At 40.2% G+C, this 21,598-nt stretch overlaps 1 protein-coding gene and 1 long non-coding RNA gene across 2 annotated transcripts in view; both read right to left on the bottom strand.

Annotated features, from left to right (window-relative positions):
- The window catches only part of LOC145456164 (uncharacterized), a 194,613-nt gene that overhangs the window by 62,947 nt on the left and 110,068 nt on the right, over positions 1-21,598 (bottom strand). The window lies entirely within an intron of this gene.
- On the bottom strand, positions 7,059-8,854 carry LOC145456221 (uncharacterized). The gene is made up of 2 exons (XR_013920529.1): positions 8,746-8,854; positions 7,059-7,205 (listed from the first exon to the last, which is right to left on the bottom strand). It is a non-coding gene; the product is annotated as an uncharacterized LOC145456221 (long non-coding RNA).

The following is a 21,598-nucleotide window of genomic DNA, read 5'->3' on the forward strand; positions in this document are numbered from 1 at the left end:
GTACCGCATAGCAACGCCAACAGAACTTACTGCCTACTACTCCCCTGGGGTATATCTAAGGTTGCATTTAAAAGAAAAATACATTTGAAACAAAAAAGCCTAAAACAAGTTCATTGTTGAAAACATATTGTTATTGTTGTTTTTTTGTGTGTGTTTTAAAGCAATGATGCCACGAATATTCAATTGTGACGCCATAGTGCATTGACATTGACAATTGAAAATATAGGGTAAATATACCTACTTTGACGGAATATCCACATACTATAGTTGTTGAGCCGACTACATTTTGAGGTTTCCAACCATCGCATATCGTATACGTCGGCTATCCTGTGATAATCGTTCGTAGGCTCATACAACATGTTTTCTGGAAAGTATTTATGCAATGATGACATAATTATACAACTTAAAAAATAAAATGTTGCCTTTTAAAAAATTCCTTCGTTTAAAACATCGTTTAAAACATGTTTTAACAATGTGTTTTGAACAACCATTTGTTTTAAATGCAACCCTAGGTATATCATCATAAGGGTTAGTGTATTTGGCTCGTTTTCACGTATAATAGAAAGGGCGGGAAAGCTCAATTTGGTCTGAAAGTGCTGTTTACCTGATTAACAATCTCACTTTATGGCGAAATGCGATAAACACACTTATTTTACACCCATGAATTTACAGTGCATAACATCAGTTATTCTCTGTTATTTTCACGCACCCCGGTTATAGTTTCGGTTTATTATATTCGACTTATCGAGACTTTGGAAATTTTGGAAGTGACATTGACTTTTTCCTATTTTATTTGGAAAATTGTCGTTACCTTCGCCGATAGCGCGTGCTTACCACAGGCTGGGAAAATCGTGCATCTGAGTAATTCGATACAAAGTAGAATGTTTAACTTATGAATCATCATAGAAGTAAGCAGACCTGAGAGTTAATGAAAAATGGCATTCAATTTGCTTACACGTGATATAGCGCCCTGTGACACTATACCGCAGATCAATCGCTAACTTCGCCGAAATCCCATATCGATATACGTCGGCTACATCTGGTGGTAATTGTCCGTAGGCTCATACAACATGTTTTTTGTAAAGTATTTACACAATTATGGCATAATTTACAACTTAAAAAAAATTATTTTAAAAGGCCTTTTTTTTAAAACACCGTTTGTTTTAAATACAACCCTAGTCTGAGGTATGTTCTCGTGTCATGTACCATGGATCTATATTCATACCCGTTTATCACGGATGGTACAAGGGTGTTAATTGTGAATACACATATTTTTTGCAAAGAGTGTACGCAGCACGAGATTTCAAAGATCCCGCGGTGGGAAAAATACCAAAGCGATCATTCTCGTTGATAAAGATATGCCTTACGCCAGGGGTGTCAGACTCAAATTAAGCCGCTGGCCGGATTCAAAGTTTCAAATCTCTCGCGGGCCGCACCAGTCAACTGATTCCAAAAAGGTTACCCCATGCTCCTACTTTTCACGCGAATACTGTATTATCAAGTATACACAGATAATAGATAATAGATATTACATAGTATCGTGGATCATAGGGGTTTGTTTGTAGCAAGTACTTACACCTTTATTCGCGAACGATGGTAAAAATACGATGATTGGCCGGTTGAATACAGTTATGAACCGCTAAATAGTGGCGGTATCGAAGATACAAGTTGGAATGTTTCCTCGTTCCCTATGCTTTAGTCGTAATCTGGCGTTCGCCTTGTGTAAGTTTTCTGAGGAATGCAAGAGATTCAACGGTAACCGCGGAAGTTGGAAATTGTTTTGTTATTATAAATCACGATTTAGGTTTCTCTGGATTCCGGGGACTTCTTGAGTCGGAAGAGACACACCAGCGCGACCACAGATATTTAAAATATATATTTTTGTGAAACTAATATATTCTCGAATTACACTGCACATAACGGTTTTGCAATTTGCGCCTCTTCTACTTTTCGGTCCATATTCCATAAAACTCTCAACTCAGTGTGCACTGTTTCTGCAGTCTCGAGATTGGATGTCAATGTCACCGATTTGCTCCTAGTGGCTATTGGTAACTTGGTAACTAGAGTGAAACCACAACAGGCAGTCGAGTGATTTGTGGCCTATGAACATTGAACATACACGACATTTGATGTCTTGATGGATTATTTAACAAAAACATTTCCTTCAAAACAGCTCAACATCTGTTAAAAATGTACTGGATAATATAAGCTTGTTTAATCTACTCAGAATGGCTTAGCGGGCCGGATGAAATCGTCCGACGGGCCGTATGTTTGACACCCCCGCGACTTATGCCCTTAATGCGGTTGTTCGTACTTTTACCAACCTGCGAAGCAGTTATACGCTAATCTGAAAGCCTGCGGGCGGAACCCCAGATTTTCAACGAGTCATAAAAACAAAAATCCAACACATCTATGATAATTCATTGGGATACATCACTGGTGCAGAAAATGAAATATGTATCGACAGAGCATTAAAAATACAAAACCATTAAAATATAATTTCCACGCAAAACGAAAACCTTATAATAAATATTTATTGCAAAACAGTGTGACTTCTGTTGTTTTCTTTCAGACACCAGTTCAAAAATGCGAGGCTTCACCTTGGAAACAGCATCGTATTGTTCGATCGAAACCCGACCCCTGCGTACGCCACCGCACACCAGAGAAAAAACAGGATTTGTCAAATTTTGTCGGATTTGGATTGGAGATTTTTTTCTGAACGGATTAGGATTTGGACTGGATTTACCGATCTTCTGGGAGATTGATATGCCGTGTGGCGAATGGCGACAAACTTTATTCAGATCAGCTAATAATGTACTTATGGTACACTACACTATGGTATACTCGGTGCCAATGCGCATGAGAGATGCAGCTCTATGGAAGTTATCTTAAATCAAGAGGATTATTGGTTGCGAAAGAAAAATTTCCTTGCATAAATTAGCATTTGTTTCTGAATTTCAAGTTGGAATCGGATTAGGATTGGACATGGCCTTGGATAAACAAAAGTTCGGGATTAGGATTTGGATCAGGATTTAAAGCTTTGGATTTGGATTGGATTAGGACACAGAAATTTCAAATCCGCTCATCTCTGCTGCACACAGCGCACCACCACAACAGCTACAATTAGATTACTGATATCGCCTAGTTGCCTGCAACCAATGATGACCAAGGCTGGCGTGCCAGTTCTCAAATCGTATCTATGACTGGAGTGCGTGTCTTGACCTCTGGGAAACCATGAGACTGACTCAGGTGGGGTTAAGATACTTTGAGACCCTGAAAAGAAGACAGTCTTTGAAAATCACGAAACTTACAATATCGGACGAAATTTTTAACGGAAAATGCCATTGTGTTGACTATTAAAGAAAAGGTCATTGATACAACTCGACTCCTGAAAGTCCCGGTCTACGTAATTTAGTTGTTGGTTGACATTTATTAGTCATCCTAGCCGTCACTTCCAGGTTTCTCGTCATTTATATTGTATTTTAGTTGTGCCTGTACAATAGGGGTGTTCAATACAGTGACGTAGCAGGCACTTGGCGGTTCTGGCTCTGCGCCAGGGGCGGCAGGCTCCGAGGGGGCGGCAAAATGAGGCTACACAGTGTACACGTACACAGCCGGCTAAAAGCAGCGTAATTGGTAGTCCTATAGCTGGTATCCCGTGAGCTAAAATTTAATCAAACTGGTCTCAATCAAAAGCTAGTGTCGCGCTGAATCCGAAAACACGAATTAATATCTTAACATGGAAATAAAACCACTCCAAAATAGCCGTCAAGGCCGATTGTTCGTAACAATCGGAGCGCCGCAATACACTGACCATGACCAATTGACCATGATAATGGAAATTATATCGAGCGATTATTAGGAACAATGCCGATTTCCATACCAGTATTTAAATTGTATTTCCGGAATCACGTCAACAATAGCTTTCGATTAAGATCAGTATTGTTAAATTTGAGCGCTCGCCGCTCGGAGGGCCTGGCCAACTATATGATGACTAGGGCGGTTTTTTTTTACCTAAAAAAAGGAAAATTTTGACCTAAAAAGTCAAAATTTAGACTTTTTTTGACCTAAACAAACTGAATTTTTACCAAATTTTGACTTAACGTATGCAAATTAGGTGTTTTCCACAGATTGTTAAAATTGTACCACTTATCTTCATTTCTGGTTGGAACTGACTGTCCTAACGAAGTAGTTTTGGATGAAAAAACGTTTTTGGCTTAGAAACAGGCAACCTTTTACACGAAAAAAACAATATTTTAACGAAATCTGGCCCTATGAAGAATTCCAGTGGTTACAATATGTATTATGTTAGAAATACTTTAAAAAAATTGTAGTACAACGAGAGATACTTTCCTACATTCTTGGGTAAAAAGTGCATGTCCTTACTAAGAAGCTTGCCAAGAACGTTCAGCAGCGGCAGTTATTGGCTGGCAACACTCAAGTTGTGCGTACGCTACTGGTGACACACCGTGTTGCTTCATTCTGACAATGTTGTCTACATCACAATTTTTCATCATGCGCTTCTTAATATAAAAATGATGAAATGCGCAAGAAGTCTTTCTTCAGTTAGGATATTGCGGTCCGTTGACCATAACACCATGTTTACCTACTCGTTTTATTTGACCGTTTATGATTCACAATGAGCAGACAATTAGCCGTTTACAACGGTAGGCCTATAAAATAGGCTACAAACTGTAAAATATCAAATGATAAGTTCACCGACAGTGCAAAATCTACAATACGAACGAAATGCGGACGTCAAAAAAATGTTGACTTCATGAAAAATTTTGACAAATTTTGACCTAACGCTACAATTTTGACAAAATTTTGACAAATTTTGACATGTCAAAAAAAAAACGCCCTAATGATGACCATGAACAATTATGCTGCTTTTAGCTGGCTCAGCAGTAGGCCTGTCTGGGTATTCAAGTGTGACAACTAAACTTGAAGCTCAAACTAGGTTTACCGGCATAGCCTACACCACTTAATGATGTTTGGATTTTTTAATCCCCACGCGCTGCTGCAAAGCGAAAGTCACAATTTGTTCACCAGCGCTTTTAAAAGCACCTATGACGACGAGGTGGCCTTTTTGGAGTTAGCTGTGGAAATTGACAGGTTAAGAGGCTGGTATGGAGCAGTGGTTAGTTAATGCAAAGCTACTTGATTCGACACCATATTTATGCTCGTATCTGAAACTTTATCTGACCATTGGTGTTTCAATTGCAAGTTGTGAGAGGAGCTTCTCAAAGCTCAAACTGATTAAGTCTTATTTACGTTCTACCATGAATGATGATCGGCTATCAGCTCTATCCATTCTGTCTATAGAAAGAGACTATAGGTTAAAAAACTTGAATTTGAGGTTATTATCGCTGATTTTGCTTCAGTGAAAGCCCGAAAAGTTAAGTTTTGAGGCGGCTATTGATTTCTGTTTGCGCAATACATTCGTTCGCTATTTCTTGTCTGTCTTATTCTTGGCCTTATTACCGTTGAGAAGGTGAGGCTGAGATGCGGCATACTACTTGTAATTGTTTGTAGGGCTGGGCAAAATTGAGTACCTAGGTGATTCGATTCTGAATCACGTAATATGCTTCGAGTCGAGTAATCGAGTATCACTAATTATGACGTCACAAGAGAATGCAATATATCAAAACTCACATATGTACCTGTTATGCGACCACAAAGAACATAATGCCTGTTATCCATCACAATACAGATACTTTGGCATTTGTTCGACCATATCGATTTCATTGCAATTGGTGGCAATGTTGTGGGATGATCATGACCTCGGAAATTTGCCATTTCAAGCAACGTTTGTACTCTGCACGACATGTTTCGCATGCTACGATACGACCAATCGGGTTTCAAGGCCGCAACAGTGTAAATTAGCATCGAAACTATAATTCTCGTTGATAAATTAACTTTCAGTTGTGATTAGCGTATAATTTCAGTACTCCAAAACATCGTCTTTTACTACTCGACTCGAATCATTAAAATTAGTACTCGATTCAAATTCGAGTACTCGAATCATTGTGCCCAGCCCTAATTATTTGTATTGACAAGATTGCTTGAAAATCAATATATGTCGAAATTTGCTGCTGTCTACTTGGGGGGGGGCGTCATTTTAAGCGAGAGTCAGGGGCGGCAGCACATGCTGCTACGCCAGTGGTTCAATAATGATTTTTTTTCTCAAATTGCACTCGCTACTTGATAAAATTGTTAGGTTACCTAATTAAAGGCTGCACACCAACCAATAGCCGCATTGCTACAAGAGAAAATGGTTTTTTATTTATTATATAGAAATAAGTAAAAATATATTCAAAATTTTCTGTTCACCCCGTGAAATTGTTAGGTGACGATGCTCACCAAATTTGACTCAATTCCAACCAGTGGAAGCGGAGTTGTTGCACTCGAAAAATTTGGATTTGAATAAAATAGTATTTACGGTGACCCGACCAGGTTACTATAATCCAAAGTTTTCGACTGCAATAACTACGCTTCCACCGGTTGGAATTGAGCCAAAGGGTGAGCATCGTTTCTGTAGAAAACCTAACAATTTCATGGGAATTACGGAAATTTTGAAAATAGTTTACGTACTTTTTATGTGATAAATCCAAACCTTTCTTCTCTTGTAGCAATGCGACTACTGGTTGAAATTTGGATTTGAACCAAATTTGGTGTGCATAGTCTTTTTTTAACCAACCTAACAATTTTATCAAGTAGCCAGTGCAATTTGACAAAAAAGTCAATTTTGGATAGCCCTACAGTACAATCGCCTCGCTGTCAAAGCTCCAAAGAAGTATACGAATTGCCAAAGAGGAGGGCATTTGAGCGTCCTCGGCGGACATTTGCGATTTCTTGAAAAAGGTGGAAAAATTCTCGCTATCTCTTTCTCTCTGTCTGTTTCTCTCTTTCTCTCATCTTTTTTTAAATTTAATTACGCGATGTCCAAAAGCTCTGTATGAAGTTATGTCACACCAATGAAAGCAACGTATTTGCACATTTGTCGTGTGGCCACATTTCCAATTCACATCTTTTGATATACGCTAACCACATATAAATATATCACGAAATACGCGAGCTCGTATATAATTTTATTTCGATCAGCAGAACCTAAGCCGAGAAACAGTTTTAATAATTCGTGGCTATTCCGAGGAACGGTTGCGTCACGATGTGCGCTGATTCGTTTTCTTTCTTTTAGGTCCTTTCTGAAGAGAATTTTAAAACGTTAAAGCATCTTTTCCTAAAATATTCATAGCTCAGCGCATGAGCAACTGGATCATTCTAGTTCAAGAGTATACAATAATTACAGTGAAATGCTGGTAATCTAATTTTAGAAATGTTTCTTATGTCCTAACTTCAATTCGAATCTACCTATTTTAATTCTATTATAGTTCCTGGTTTTCCTCAAAATCCTACAGGAGTAGTGTATGATGAGAAACCAGCCAAGTGTGCTGTACACACATTTACTATTCTCATGCATATGAGAATGAACAATGTTTGATATGAACTGACCTTCATTCGATGTCCAAGTTTTCGTGAATTCTAATCTAATTAGTAGGGATGGTGTGAACCTCTGAAAGGTTCAGGTTCGTGTGAACGCGAACCTTTCTGAGAGGTTCTGTGTGAACGCGAACGTGAACCTCGTGACGTCACGTGACGTCATATTGCTAATTCCAACCCTATTTTTCTATGAAGTGATAGCCTATATTAATGTACACGATACCTAGCGACGACTCGAGTCACATAATGCCACAATGCTGAAGTACATTTTGGCGTTTGAAACGTCGCTAAATGTATCAAGTGAGGCAATCAAATGATATAATACTCCCATAAAATCAATATCATCTGTCGCTTTGCCATTAATTTCGACGAGGAGTTGCCAGGGAATATAAGCTTACGCCTTAACGGTCTTGACCAGACCGGGCAATGTATTCGGTGTATGAGTATTGCTACATTGATATTGGGCAGAGTGTAAAACAGGTTTTTATACTTGCTACCGATATTAGGCTACCCCAAAAGTTATACGGCTGTAGCCAAAACCTTAATCGCACGGATTTCGTTTTAATGATACAGTAAACATATGAAGTGAAGATTGACCCCGTACGCTAGCTAGATATGATACATCAAAAAAACGATATCAATCTCATTGATTGGTTGAATAAGCATCATTCGCTCTCTACATGTTATGTAAGTCGCTCGTGATGTTGTGTGATTACGGGTCAAGCTCACAGCAGAGAATCACTAAATATTCACAAACGGAAAGTTGGAAATTTCGAGCAAACTTTTGCAACAAAGCAAGTAAAATCTTTGAGATTGTGAAGGTGCATGCTCGTTTTGAGTTTTTTTTTATGCTGCCGGTGTCATTCATAGAGTGGCCCCCAGTTGAAATGCAATAAATTCGAACCAATTTCGTTCCGAAGTGAAAATTGTAATACATGAAAAAGGTTCACAGTGTAGAACCTACCAAGGTTCTGTTGTGAACGCGAACCTCTAAATTCCCGAGGTTCACACACAGAACGCGAACGTGAACCTCGCGTTCACACCATCCCTACTAATTAGGAAAAGCATGGTTGTCCAAGACTGCTGTTAGCGAGTATGGTGTATTCAATGTGCTATAATATCTTATGCGAGAATAGATTCTATATAACGTGGTCAGTTCTATAAACGTCAAAAGCATAATCGTATCCATCATAACACGGAGCTTTTATAATCTCATAATTGCGTATTAACGATCGTTACGTATACTTGAGCATTTCCCGCATGTTCGCATGCATAGCTTCCAAGCTGTATCGCATAGTTTGTGGTAGTATTTGACAAGGGTACAGTCTCTCCTTCTGTCTTTTCAGGCTGACACATGGGCAGAAAATATACGCGTATTTCAAAAAAGTAGCTTGGCCCAGTGATATATGCTGTGAATTGAATATTATTGTGGAGGCCTACGTACCTGGACATCTTCTCAAAGAGCAATCGCGTTTCGACGGACCATCACCACATGTTTTCAACGCCACTTGCTTCCCGTTGTAAAAGCATCTTCTTCGTCTGATCCCGACCCCGCATGAGGCTGAACATTCGAACCACGAACCCCAACGTGGTATCTCTGAAACGTAATACAGTTGCGATATCACAACATAAATTCTCAATACTATGATTAAACACATTTCAATGGGCTGCATGATAATTAGTGACCTTTTAAAAAAAATTCTAATCAAGAATTCTCATTATATAGCCTACCTCTGCGATATTGTTCAAGGATTGGCATTTGCAGCAATTTAGCAGCCATCGCTTCCTTCACTTTGTCAGGAATCTTTGGTTTAGCCGAGAACATTGTTGATACCACCGTTTCCTCGGTGAGATGCCAATGATGTTCTCACATCTTTTTATATGCCTCATCAGCAACTGTGAAATCGCACAATGAAAAGTCTGTCATGCCGTGAAGGAATTTGAGATCAATATACTGTGCGTCACATGCATTACCAGTTTTCAACCAAGCTGGGACATAAAACAGGGGAACTTTCTAATGAACTCTTCAGAATAGCCCATTTGCTCTCTCCACATGAACATTTTTGACAGTACAGCACTTGACTCATCCATCCAGTGCTATTAGTAGCACCAGGCTTGCGAAAACGATTATCGATATATTGGCCGCTACAATCGCCAAGGTGCCTGTTGCACATTCTCTGTAGTCATTTATTATCAAGACTTCTTTCTGCTTTCCATTATATGGCTTCATCAGTGGAATTATTTCTTGCTTAGCTTCATCAGCTTTGATCGCCAACCAACTGCATTCATCAAACTGAAGTGTTTTAGAGCTTCTTAATTGATCAATATCTTTCCACTTCTTGGAAGGTGTTAAAATCTGTGTTTTCAGGGCCTGTGGTCACAGATCCAAACACACTTCACTTCCAGACCTCCCCGGATGACTGGTTCATAAATATGATGGCGACAAGCAGAAGTAGAAATTAGAAAACTTTCCTGTTTATCAATTCTTCAAGTAACAGAACCGCACCTTTATTTTTTCCATTTTTTGAGGGTGATGTGTCAAACACAAGAGCTCTGACATTATTTGTTAAATTATAAAGTTCCAGCAGTTCAAATGACAGATCAGCCTGAGCTTTTCCTGTAGCACTCTCCAGAGTTCGATTGCCAAGAAGTTTGCCTTTCTCAAATGCGTTGGAATACGCAGACTATGCCAGCACTGCCAAGGCCTCAAATTTCCCTCCGAAACGACTTCTAGTGAGCTTTGCATCCCAGTGCAACGCAATGTGCCAAGTTGATCTGTTTCTTTACCTTTTTGTTTCGTTTCCTTTGAACAATGTGATGTTTATAATGTGGCTGTGAGTGAATGATACATTTACAGTTGTATTCTTGCACGTGGTGATCCCGGCAATTGATGAACAATCTCGGGTAGGGTTGAGGAGTGTAGGATAGGTGATCCAACAAAATGACTATCAGTCTTAGGCAGTTTTAAGGAGTTCTAAGGCAGTGTGGGACATGAAAATGGTGTCCTGAACTGACAATACTGTCTACAGTGAGGTTATGTAGCACTCCAACCGCAATAGCTACATAAAACCAGCTTATATATGACGTTTTACTAGCCTAGTCCGAAAAGCGACACTGAAATTTTAGGGGAATCCCCTATTTTTAGCCGATATGCTTCCAGCTCAATGTGCACACGGATGCAAGGGATGAATTACGAAAAAAAGTACCTAGAATATGTTTTTATGCTATAAGGCATGGGATTCGGACTGAAAACCACGACATTTTGAAAGTCGATCAATTCTGAACAACCCTAGTAATCAGCTTCCAAAATAGCCCGTGAGTAAGTCTGGGCAAAGACAGTGACTTCTTTTGGTAATCAGCTCGTCAAATTTTGATCTGGGCCACGGAACATTTTCAAGTTGGAGATGGAGTCGCGACCATAAAAGATTGCCAACCACTGGATGTGAGGTGTTTATAAAGCTCCGTGGTGCGCACCGGAATAAGGCTGATAAACAACCTTATCGGTAGGACATGAAGATGACTTAGCGATATGCAATTACGCTCCCTGTATTTTCGACCTCATCGTTCTCCACCAGCTCTACCGCTAACTCTGATCATGTGGGCGGAAAGGAGTACCTATATAGTAATATATGGAGCAACCAATAATATTGACAGAATTCATGCAAATAATTTAACGACCAGATGCATATAGAAATTAGATTCATATAACAAGCACCCCCCCCCCAGAAGTTGCATCGATTACCCTATAGTGCGGGAAGGGGCTGAAAACATGTGCTTTCGGTCCCGGTTACACAACACAAAGCCACATACTCCTGAACAGGATCGTGACCACCTCTGGTCTATGAGCAAAGCTTGGCTAGTGTGACGTCATAACTGATTTTGAAATCCGCTAGTGGGCACTAAAGAGTGTGCGGAATTTGGGTGGCAGAAATATGGTAACCCTACACTAGAGCGCACTTTAATCCATGCCATTGATGTGTACAGCTTTAAAATTCTGATGCGGTGTTTTAACACTGGCGCTGTAGTCGTTAACAGTAAGCCATACAGCTCAATTCAATCTTTAAATGTGCGATTATTATTCAACTGTAACTGTAGTAAGAGCAATAGGGGCAGATATCACGACCTCATCAATACAAATTCGATTTGTACCAAATGGCCAATGGTTTAACGTTCGGTATTGGTGCACTGGCTACCAGTCCATCGGGTGTCGATCAAGTATATCGGAATATAATATTCTCCCTTTTAAACGAATCGAACAATCGAATTATACACTGTGCCATGCACATCGCGCCATGCCCATAACGAATTACACTATGCAGTATGCACGTTGCCCATTTACAAGTCACAGTGCGCGATAACTCGGGAATACTATAGTATCAAGCAGACATCAAGAATGAATTTACGAAACAGATGATTACAAATTGGAAATCGCGTATCAAATCAGTGATTTGTCTCCAACATAAAATACTATGGGGTGCTGACATCGCATTGAGTAGCTCGCACCGCGACAATTGTTTGCTGAGTGTAACGGCGTTTTGATCTACTCTTATTCCACCCCCTATTTACGCTCGAAAATCCTCATAGGAGTGAATGACGATCATGCGCAGTAATGAATTCCAATTCGCATGCATAATTGCACACACAATAGCACTGTCCAATTTCGCGACCCGAATAAAGAACAATCACGAAAGAACGAGAATTTGATCATCCGATTGATAGCAACGATTAGATGGATTTTCTTGGCTCGTTCTCGTCATAACGACATGTGCATCGAAATCACGTTTTTATCCTCTCTCCCATTTCGCGTAATACATAGTGATCATTATTTTCGAACCGTACAATTGGCCAACAAGGTTGTGGTGATGATGAAATTGCGGGTATGCTGAATACCCACAATATTCACAGGCATATTTAGCATACCGAGGTTCGGCACTCATGTTTGATAATTGAAAATTGAACATGTGACTGCTCTGCTGTTAAATCCCCAGGAACATGGTTAGTCGGAAAAGGTAGCGCCAAAGAGGAAAAGATTCTTAATTTCGCGAAGGCCTGCTGTTGAATTATCTGGACTCAGCAGATATCGTTGTTGCATATATAATAACATCTTATGAAATACGTCGGAGCCGGAGCTTCCCCTAAAATAACTGGCTCCAGCTCCGGCTCCGACTGAATTTTATGCAGAGCTCCGGCTCTAGCTCCGGTGAAAATGCACGGCTCCGGAGCTCCGGCTCCGGGCGCCAGCTCCGGCTCCAAAGCCCTGATTTACACCAGACCGATATTCTTCTTATTTTCCGTAACTGCCGACTTATAGCACGGCCCACCTCTAGGCTTTTGTAAGACACAGCTGACGCGGACGAGGTGGCGAGAAGGAGCCTAGGTAAATCTCCAACACTTAGGTATCGGAATTCAGAAGTCGACCTCGGTCGGACTCGAAACCGCACCCATTGGTGTTGCAGCCGCGGATTATGCCACTGCGCTATCTCGTCACCAGCGTCTCATGTTAAAAGGGATGTGTTGAACTTGATTATAGTACTGTAATCTACCAAGTTAAACCCATTCTTTTTGCAGGTGCTACAAGGCCATTCTTTTTGCAGGTGCTACAAGGTTTCACCATTGAATTCAAAATAAAATGGGTATTACTTTGTCTTTCTCATTCCATTTATAGTCAGTAATGAAAATCAACTAGTTCGTGACTTCATAACCGTTTACCGTCATACAGGGTCTGCATTAACCTGTTTTAGGAAATTTCAGCCATGACAGTTATCTAGAACTAGAAATAGAGGCACTTAGTTACTGACCACAAAGGATTATGTATCACTTTACATGCATCATGACCGTAGCTGCATTTTTGGCCCGACCGCATAATACCTATTGAACTACAGAAATGTTAACATTATCGTGTCTTACATATAGGCCATTTTACTTGTAAATCAAGTAATGTCGTATATTTGATTCTATGTCGAAAAGGATGTGCGAATGCATGGTACGTTGGAGAGACCAGTCAACCTCTTCACAAGAGAGTAAATGGTCACCGGCATGATATCTCCAAAGTTAACAAATCGAAGCCTGTCGGTGATCATTTTTCTTCCGCTGGGAACTCGGAGAGCGACATGACAATCTACGCATTGGTCGGGAACATTAAAGACTCTACCCTTCTCAAGGCTACCGAACAAAAATATAGTGGCAAATTTGATACTTTCCGACAAGGGCTGAATATAGATAGAGGATGTATGTCTCACTATACCATGAAATACTTGATTTGACACCTTTTGTGCATGTGAATTATCCTAAAAACACCTTATGGAATCCAATTTTAGGAACACAACTTACTGTTTGCATTTTAAATTTGATATTGGTGTCTATGATGACGTCATAAAGTACGCGACTTCAGAATCTAAAAAATCTTATCCCTATGATGTCATAACATGGACATTGGACATGTTCAAATTTAAAATCTTTTTGCGTTGCTCTTTTTGCGTTACTTTCGCTTAAACACCTGATGAAGGAGCTGCGCTCCGAAAGCTCATGTAACTAATTAAGTTCTGTTAAGTTACGTCGAAGTATACCCGGTTTTGTAATGTTTTAGTTACACGGGCGACTTAGCACTATATTGGAGCTACTATCTTGGGAGACTTGCCTTGTGGGTTCGATTCAGGCACTATACACGTTTTCCATAACTTGTTTTAGCTACAACTAAACGATGCTGTGCAAAGCGACTTGCGGTATTGGTATACTACACCATTTAGACCAGTGATTCCCAAGCGCGGCCCCGAGGGCCGCATGCGGCCCCCAGATAGCCTTATTGCGGCCCCCAAAATATATTAAGAAATCGATTTATGACAAAATACTCTTGCTTGGCTTGGTCTCTGTAGTTTTTAATTATAGAATTGCAGGAAAGTTGTGAGTATAGACTGCTAACGTTACGTCACTGCTACCTAATCATCGGAAACCGAACGTATAATATATACACACGGGATTATTTGGAAATCACAACAGAATCTCATGACATGTAAATCTAGTGTGGCTACGTAAGTAGTGTTATCACCTTTTTATAGACCGGCCAATCAGAGAACGCCACGTCGCCCTAATTGCCACGCCTACAGGACGCTCATAGCCACGTCACCCTAATTGCCACGCCTATATGACTCCCATTGCCAAGCCTAGATATTCTAATGTTTTATGAATTTCAATACCGATTTTCCATGTGTATTTAGCAATATGTATTGAATAACTTGCTTCGGAGAAATAAATAACATTCATTATACGTTAGTGGTGTAGTAGATCGCTCGTGATGTTGCAGGGGCTCTTATGGACCCGCTCGACCGGTGCCGCGAAACTCGTGTTGAACCGGTGACCCTTTTGACCCCCCCTCTCGGTCGCACGCGGCTATTGCGTCTTATGGGATCTCTGGTGATGGTACCCTTTCAGGTATAGGGATCGGTCGCACGCGGCTTCGAAATCCCGTGTTCGCACGACCACCCTTTTTGACCCCCTCTCGGTCGCATGCGGCTATTGTGTCTTGTGGTCGCACGGTAACCCTTTTCAGCATAGGGATCGCTCGCACGCGGCTTCACATTCTTGCGTGCGGGTGAGGGTGAGACACGGAGAATCCCCAAAAACACACCGTTTCGTAGTCAACCAGCGAGAGGTCAGTGATCCCTACCTATACTTACAAGGCACCGGTTGAGCGATAGGGTGTGTTTTGAGGATTCCCCTTGTCCCACCCTCACCCGCACGCAAGAATGTGAATAAGGTGCACCAGTGAAGATATTCAAAATTGCTTCAAATTCTTGCGTGCGGGTGAGGGTGAGACACGGGGAATCCCCAAAAACACACCGTTTCGTAGTCAACCAGCGAGAGGTCAGTGATCCCTACCTATACTTACAAGGCACCGGTTGAGCGATAGGGTGTGTTTTGGGGATTCCCCTTGTCTCACCCTCACCCGCACGCAAGAATGTGCACGGTGTTAAATATGTATCAGGTATGGTAAATAGTCACGTGACTGATCCTTAGTTAATGTTTATATCGCAAATTATTATATATGACCGATTCCAGGTAATCCCAACGTTTACGGTGATTGCGACTTTAATATATCGTTATCCTTATGGACGCGGTGACATGGTAACGTAGATCGTTATTCTTATGGGTGCGTCGATGATTCGTAGTTTCGGGTATAGGCTGCGGGCGGCATGTCGTACTTTCAGCAAAAAGGGTGTGAAATAGTTAGCTAAATCCAGGAATCACTTGCAAGGTAATATTTTGGTAATTAGTTTACCACAGAGCCGGCGTAGACGGCGATTCGAATATCAACAATAGCCGCGCTCACAAACTAACATTACAAAATATGTGTGAAATAGTTTGCTAAATCTAGGAATTACTCGCATGGTAATATTTTGGTAATTAGTTCGTCACAGAGCCGGCGTAGACGGTGATTCCAATACCAACAATAGCCACGTTCACAAACTAACACTTCAAAAAGGTGTGAAATAGATTGCCAATCCTACGATCGCTCACAAGATAACACCTCAGACATAGCCATATATCATGGTTTCGTGTTGCAGAGGTAGGAATCATTCTCAAGGTAATATTTTGGTAATTAGTTTGTCACAGAACCATCGCAGACGGTGATTCGAAAACCAACAATTTGACACTTTCTGGTGGTCGCTATAGGTCTTGACACTTCGGAACAGTGGTTGACTTTAGTTTCATGATAAGAATCATATGAATATTCAAGCAATGTGTCAATTTCTCAACTTGAAATGAAACTTACTACACAACTCAAGTTGATTCGTATCTGAATGTGTTAATTCGGCCCAACAACCATTTTCACTTGGAAATATATATTTACCTAGAGTAAGAATACCGTTTCCTTTGGAGATCTGACATTTACCCGGAGTAATAATACATTTTCACTAGGAAATCTGACATTTACCTGAGTAACAATACCGTTTCACTTGGAAATCTATCTTTTCCCTGAGTAACAAACCATTTTCGTTTGGAAATCAATCGTTACCTAGAGTAACAAACCATTTTCGTTTGGAAATCAATCGTTACCTAGAGTAACAACCCATTTTGGTCTGGAAATATATTTTTCCCCTGAGTAATAAACCATTGTCGTTTGGAAATATATTTTTTCCCTGAGTAACAACACCATTTGCGCTTGGAGATGCGACGTTTACCTGAGTAGTAACACCATGTTGGTTTTGAAATCGGACAACCACGCGCATCAATTTGGTATTTGTTGTATCGGTGACAGTTTGAAATTGATTGCAACGAACAGTGCCGAAAATATAAACCGACAACCGGTTTCAGAGTATACCTGCGTCGATCGCATCGCATCTATATCATCGGCTAACCACATGAAATAACAGCATACCATTGTATATCGAAATGTATGCTTTGGAAATCGACGAATATTGTGTGTCCTGGTGTGTGTCCGGGTTCGTGCTTTAGTTTTTCCACAGAGTCCATACGTCTGAATAAAACACCACCTCGATTTTGGTACCTGGTTGGTACACGGATAACGGTAGTCGGAAATCGATGAATTTATGTTTCCGTTGTGCTAACAAATCCGGGTTTAGTTTTCTCACACATGTTTACTATATTATGTCTTTACTGGTCAATACATTTCGCTCCAGTCAGCTGAAACCGGAAACCCTGAGAAAGTGCGCGGACCAGATCCGGATATTCACTCATGAACCAACGACCAATATTCAAGTAAACATGTTACAACCCGTGTTTTGTCTCCATGAAAAATACCAATGCATACACCACCACATCAAGTACGTCACGATTGTTTACCCACACAAGTATACGCATAAACAAGGTGTTGATAGAATGCGTCGGTGTACAAGCATCATGGAAAACAAATTCATGTTCTCAAGTCTCATCATGCGACGACTCTGTACATTCAATGTGGGCATAGATGACTTGGAGACAGACAAGCAGCCATATTTGGACGTAACATGGTCTTAGTATGAACCGGCCTCCACCCAACTTGTGAAAAAACGAATCTCACACGAGTACAACCCTTTCACGGGTTCACACCTTGATTTTGCAAGATTGTCCGGATTTTCAAGTAGACTTGTATCGTGATCCAGACCTCGACATATAGTAATATCGGGTTACGTAGTTTAATTAATCGCTCAATCCCCGCGTATTGTTGGTCATAACCTGCGAACTTTTTTGCTGAGACCGCGGTGTTTCACCTGGTTTAATGTATTTGGCAATCACTATCGTTATCAATCTTTCATGCGATGAATATGTCGGATGTCGCTACTCCCGCATAACGACGCCATCTAAACATAGTAAACAGGAACTCCGGATTGAAATCGTAAACAGGGACTCTGTGTGTGTGTGTGTGAATCTCGAGTTCGATTACGATTTGATATTGTAATCCAAGGTGTGTTTCTGCGGGTTGAAGACTGGTTTCGTGTTAACCACTCTGCAAGAGGGTGCTGTCTCGTAATTCTACAGGTCGGTATAAAACGCGGATGGAAACTTTAGGTTTAGTTGATCCAGCTACCTATTGAAACGGTGCACCCACGCAAACCATTGAGAAAACGTTGTCGTAACCTGACATTATCCACGAGTAAATATGGGACTACGCGTAACTGTCCATAGATTCCTCTGGCCCCACACCGTGGTTTTACGACATAGACAAGACGCAGAGGTGGAAATATTGAAAATGAAAAACGATACCCTGGTGACCTTTGATTTGGATTTTACACCTGATGAACCGTACACTCAATTGGTACATTGGGATGACAACTCTATCGTCGAGGTCGAGGGAAAAGAAATGTACAGATTTGTTGGTGTCGTGGATATTCAGCGAAAATCAGGGTATATGGTTGTACATGGTTCGCATATTTGACAGAGAATATATCAGCATGCATAATGCGCTGTCCATTGTATCATGCCGTGTGTCATCTATGCCCACATTGAATGTACAGAGTCGTCGCATGATGAGACTTAAGAACATGAATTTGTTTTCCATGATGTTTGTACACCGACGCATTCTATCAACACCTCGTTTATGCGTATACTTGTGTGGGTAAACAATCGTGACGTACTTGATGTGGTGGTGTATGCATTGGTATTTTTCATGGAGACAAAACACGGGTTGTAACATGTTTACTTGAATATTGGTCGTTGGTTCATGAGTGAATATCCGGATCTGGTCCGCGCACTTTCTCAGGGTTTCCGGTTTCAGCTGACTGGAGCGAAATGTATAGACCAGTAAAGACATAATATAGTAAACATGTGTGAGAAAACTAAACCCGGATTTGTTAGCACGACGGAAACATAAATTCATCGATTTCCGACTACCGTTACCCGTGTACCAACCAGGTACCAAAATCGAGGTGGTGTTTTATTCAGTTCAGACATATGGACTCTGTGGAAAAACTAAAGCACGAACCCGGACACACACCAGGACACACAATATTCGTCGATTTCCAAAGCATACATTTCGATATACAATGGTATGCTGTTATTTCATGTGGTTATCCGATGATATAGATGCGATGCGATCGACGCAGGTTTACTCTGAAACCGGTTGTCGGTTTATATTTTCGTCACTGTTCGTTGTAATCAATTTCAAACTGTCACCGATACAACAAATACCAAATTGATGCGCGTGGTTGTCCGATTTCAAAACCAACATGGTGTTATTACTCAGGTAAACGTCGCATCTCCAAGCGCAAATGGTGTTGTTACTTATGGAAAAAATATATTTCCAAACGACAATGGTTTATTACTCAGGGGAAAAATATATTTCCAGACCAAAATGGGTTGTTACTCTAGGTAACGATTGATTTCCAAACGAAAATGGTTTGTTACTCAGGGAAAAGATAGATTTCCAAGTGAAACGGTATTGTTACTCAGGTAAATGTCTGATTTCCTAGTGAAAATGTATTATTACTCTGGGTAAATGTCAGATCTTCAAAGGAAACGGTATTCTTACTCTAGGTAAATGTATATTTCCAAGTGAAAATGGTTTGTTACTCAGGGAAAAATATATTTCCAAGTGAAAATGGTTTGTTACCCAGGGAAAAATATATTTCCAAGTGAATATGGTTTTGTTATTATGGGTAAACGATGGATCGCCAAAGGAAAATGGTTTTGTTGCTCGGGTAACGGTGGATCTCCAGGTGATAATGATATTTTTACTCTGGTAAGCGTCATGTAACCAAAGGAAAATGCATTTTTACTCGGGTAAGTGTCGTGGGTTCAGTGTTTCCAGTGTCGTTGGTATTGTTAGACGTTGTCGTCGGTGGTCGTTCGTATACTATTATGAGGGTGAAAAGGATTTGCACGTCTTGTGCAGAGTATCGCGACAGTGAACATATTTTTGGTGCGACGAAACAAGATCGTTGTTCAAATGTTAATGCATGCATTTCGATTACCGAGTTGCTGTACAATAGAGACGACTCTACATTAGATCATGCTGTGTGCTTCGATTAGAACCACAAGAGCACATGTAAATCTTTTCGCACAACTCGATGACATTGATAAAGTGTTACTAAAAATAAGGATTACCTATTTACAAAACAGAAAATCAGAATTCATGTCGTAGTTTCTGGAACCCTGTTTTTTGAACCCTGGGATTGATGAAAACGATTGAGGTCGAGCGAAAAGTAATTAAATAGAGTAGTGACAGTTTGTAACCAACGAACGCAAATTGATCATGAGATTACAATATACACTTTCATCAACATAACGGCTTTCACGTTTATCAATAACTCGATTCTTGAAACTTGTTGTTTGTGTGATTTACAGCTGGTGCACAAAGGTTAGCAACGTTTTTTTAATATAGTTCCACCTTCTAGTTGTTTTGATGTGAGGCTCGGCGCTTCTCGTTAGTAAAGTAAATTGTTTTGTGCGTTAGATTTGTGGAACGTAAGTCGAATACATACTCTTTGGTGGAAGTAACTAGATTACTGTCATGACATTGATAGGTCTCTCAAGCAGTGACAACGGTTTGGTTTGTGAAAGACGTCAGTATGTCGACATAATATTTTCTAAAAGTCAAACTCGGGTGGATATCGTGAATGTGTAGGACTCACGATAAACATTGTACACATACAACTTTGAAGAGCTTCTTGAAGGTACAAAACTTCAGTATGCAATTCAATAGTATATTCATACAACTTTGTTACAACAACTAGATGATATTTCTGTAAGTACTATAGTTGCGTTCTGGATTATTTGAATATTTAGATACGTGACCATTCGTGTAAAAACGATATCAAAACATTTTGTAGAGTCTGACCAATCATTCCGCAGTTTAGTATAGTATGGAAATATCGAGTGGAGTATTTTGTGTGATGTAAATATCTTTCATATTGTGATCTGAAAAAGTCGCGGGGATATCGGACGTATCATACAAAGCAACTAGTTGACACAAACAAAATATTGAAGGAAGACTCGTCTGTTGTTTTCATAAGTCTAGAGAGTGAAAATTGTTTTTGTTACACTAAATTATTTTCCGCTACACTAGCATATAGTTTGTATCTAGAAAAACCGATACACACCAATGACGTGATGTTGATCAATATCCGTTATGTAAAGAGTGAGTAAATCATCTTCCAGGTTGGTGTGATTCAAGTCGACAGCCTGTTACACATAACCATCATTTGTATTGTGTGTGATATTGTGAAGATGATACCGCAACAACACAACAAGTAATATTTTGTATCGGGTGTTTGCGCTTTAGGAATAGCGAAGTGTGTGATATTTTGGATATGTGTGCTCGGTTGAAACTAGGGTTGTTCTTGGGTCTTGTATCGGATAAATCAGAACTATGTCTAGAATTCAAGCACGTCCAAGTAAGTTCTTTAGTGACTTTGATTACATCTACTTTGACGAGAGGAAATGGAAAAATTCAAATGGATACTATACTAACGAACAAAAAGTGCAAAATGGTTTTACCAGATTTAGGTGTAGGATATCTTTTCGTCGATTTCTTTACCAGAGTGTGTTTTACAAATATTTCTATAGTACACCCAACTATAGGATACATTTAGCAAACGTCGTACAAATTGTTTATGTGACGGCAACGACTTTGAGTGACTTGGTTTCGATCCTTTTTGTAAAA

The sequence above is a fragment of the Botryllus schlosseri genome, chromosome 14 (genome assembly GCF_051294905.1).
Source record: "Botryllus schlosseri isolate E-star chromosome 14, Bs_hap1, whole genome shotgun sequence".
Taxonomy (NCBI): Eukaryota; Metazoa; Chordata; class Ascidiacea; order Stolidobranchia; family Styelidae; genus Botryllus; species Botryllus schlosseri.